Source organism: Silene latifolia, chromosome Y (genome assembly GCF_048544455.1).
Source record: "Silene latifolia isolate original U9 population chromosome Y, ASM4854445v1, whole genome shotgun sequence".
NCBI lineage: Eukaryota > Viridiplantae > Streptophyta > Magnoliopsida > Caryophyllales > Caryophyllaceae > Silene > Silene latifolia.
The window spans coordinates 332,667,948-332,670,906 of NC_133538.1; the positions used below are offsets into that span (position 1 = coordinate 332,667,948).

The following is a 2,959-nucleotide window of genomic DNA, read 5'->3' on the forward strand; positions in this document are numbered from 1 at the left end:
AAATTCATCAGTTTTACATTGAGTTTTCATTAGCTTTAATAATTAGGGTTCGGGATATTATTTTCACATTGGATTTTCATTCATACTTCTAATCATTCCGTTACTGTTCTTCTGCAATTTTCGGTATTCCTTCCGTTCTACTTTCAGTTCATCTTTATTCGTTATTAGTATAGAATTGCTAGTTAGGTTCCCGAAACCGTTTTATCGCTTTATGTTAATTGTTTGTTCTACTACTTTAAGCATGAATTCTTCTGTTTATTTTGTTAGTTTTATTGTTGTTATCACCCTTAGCATGAGTAGCTAAATTAATTGTTCTAGGATGTAGGGGAATTATAGCGTAGGCGGCGTAGTATTAATTTGGACTGAAATCGCGTGTCAGTCGATCGACTGACCACGTGAGGTTACCTTTCGTTCTAATTGATTTTAATGTTATATTTAACGAATCGAATGCATGCGACCAATTAGATGCTTAATTTATGACTGACCCATTAGATCGAAAGATAGGGAAAGTTGTTAGATCACCAATTGAAATGACTAACTTGCGCTGAGATCGAAAGATAGGTAAAGTTTAGATTATTAGTCACTTTTCAGAACGAGAGTCAGTATTAGTGATATTAGGGACTTATAGCGAGATCGAAAGATGCTATTTGTTAAGAGTGGACCGAGAGGACCTCTTGTTTCCCACCTCACATGTGTTCGATTTGGACCTGTTTAGTATGCTGCCGCCGAAACTATAACGAACCGACCATCCTAGTACCTCTTTTTATACTTGATTTTATATATTTCATTAGTTTACTTTTCTTTTATTGTTATTAGCTATAGACCAAACCAAATCAAACCCCCACCTTTTGTTACCTTAGACCGAATTTAAACAATTAGAAATTACGTCCCGCCTCTCTCGTGTTCGACCCGACTGCCGCTAGCTATAGTTGTAGTTGGAGATTATAAATATTATTTTTGACACCTCACGACGGGTATCAAATTTTGGCGCCGTTGCCGGGGAGGCAATTGTTCTAATTTTTAGTTGTTTTTATTTAGTCTTTCTTTAGTTTAAGGGACTTCCGTTCCTTAAACTTTTCTTATATTCTTCTTGTAGTTTCCTCTTATGCGCAGGTCACAGGGTGGTGAACTAGTACCATTAAATCCTGAGATCGAGAAATCCTTGCGCGAGTTGAGACGATCACAAAGGGTATTACCGACAGAGGAAGAGCTGAGTACTCGTCAAGCTACTACGAACGAACGCTCTCGTTGAAGGAGATCCACCTACATCTCCTGCTTCAATTTCTTCAGCTGAGATAGTTACTTCTCCAGAAATCCCAGTTATGGCTGAAGAAGCAACCATTGCTAGTCACTCAGAGCCTACAACTGCGAATCTCTACAAAGGATTCGAACTACCTGGGGAGGCGAGAAAATTCGAGCTAAAGCCTTCCTATATTAACCTGGTTGAGAGAAACCAGTTCGGGGGAGCTGCAAATGAAGATGCAGTCAAGCACATGGAGATTTTTATTGATTATTGCTACTCTATACCCCCGCCGGCCGGTGTGACCCAAGATCAGATCAAGGAGACCATGTTCATTTTCTCTCTTCGTGACGCTGCAAGAGAGTGGTATAGAGATCTGGACCGAGCCGCTCATGGGATCACCGACTGGAATTCCTTAGCCCTGGCATTCTACAAAAAGTACCTCTCTGCCTGAAAGACGAATGCCATTAGAGCTCAGATCACGAGCTTTAAACAAGGGCCTGATGAGAACTTTCATGAAGCATGGGTCCGTTTCAAGAAACTGGTGCGAACCATACCGCACCATGGGTTCGAAAAATGGAGTCTTTGCAACCAGTTCTATAATGGGCTGTATGACGATCATAGGGCTATTTTGGATGCTGCAGCCAATGGCCGATTTGCTGAGAACATGGGAGAGACCAAGGGGTGGAAAATCATCGATGATTTGGCCACTCATAAGGCTGAATATGGGAATTCGAGAGGAAACCAGAGGAGAGCTGCTGAATCTTCCTCTGTTGCTGCACTAGAAGCTCTCACTGCAAGGTTTGACAAATATGAGTTGGGAGGAGCTTCTAAAGGAGGGATGTACCATGTTAACGCTGTTTCAGACGGTCCTTTCGTCTGTAGAAGATGTGGAGCTGAGGGGCATGTCTCAGAAAATTGTTCTGTCCCCTTTGAGTCTTGTGCTGCCTTTCAACACTATAGGCAGACAAACACGTACTATGAGCCGAATGTCCACCCCAACTTGAGGTGGAGTAGCCAGAATGTCCTGAATCCGACTCAACCTCCACAACAAAGAAGAGCAGCAAGCTTATGTGCCCCCTCATCATAAGCAACAACAATACCAAAAACCTCCTTATGTGCCACAAGTAAAGAACAACAATCCCATGGTTCTCGATTTTGCCTTGAGTTTAAGAACTTGTCTTCTTTGAAGGAGTCCCAAGCTAGAGAGGCCGGGATGAAGCTACTAGAGAGCCAAATTGCTCAATTGGCTAGTAAGAGTACCACTCGAGCTCCCGGACAATTACTGTAACACCCCGGTTTATGAAGGAGCCTTCGCCGAGACATTCCCTAATAAACCGGACTGTTACCATCTCGGTTTCCTGAGGTAGTGAATAACAAATTAAACTCCAAGGCAATTTATATAATTATTTTTAACTTAATTATTACAAAACCTCTTTTACGTCAATTTACAAAGAACTAACATAAATAAAAGTGAAAGTCTTCTAGATGATGATCTAGCTACTAAGTCTTCTGATCCAGTGTCTCACGCCCACCAAGCTCCCGTTCTGTCTCTTAAACCTGTCAAGTCTGCTCGCCAATGTTTGGGTCATCACAGGTGTTCACGAATACACAGGGTCAACCACGAGGTTGAGTAGGGAAAACAATAAAACAACAAAAATATGATATGCATGCTCCTCCGTCACCTCCATCTCCACCTCAACTCATATATCATAACTC

At 41.7% G+C, this 2,959-nt stretch overlaps 1 non-coding gene across 1 annotated transcript; it reads right to left on the reverse strand.

The window, feature by feature from the left end:
* Positions 1–1,703: 1,703 nt before the first annotated feature.
* On the reverse strand, positions 1,704–1,810 carry LOC141636544 (small nucleolar RNA R71). Its single transcript, XR_012541150.1, has one exon. It is a non-coding gene; the product is annotated as a small nucleolar RNA R71 (small nucleolar RNA).
* Between the last annotated feature and the right edge of the window lie 1,149 nt (positions 1,811–2,959).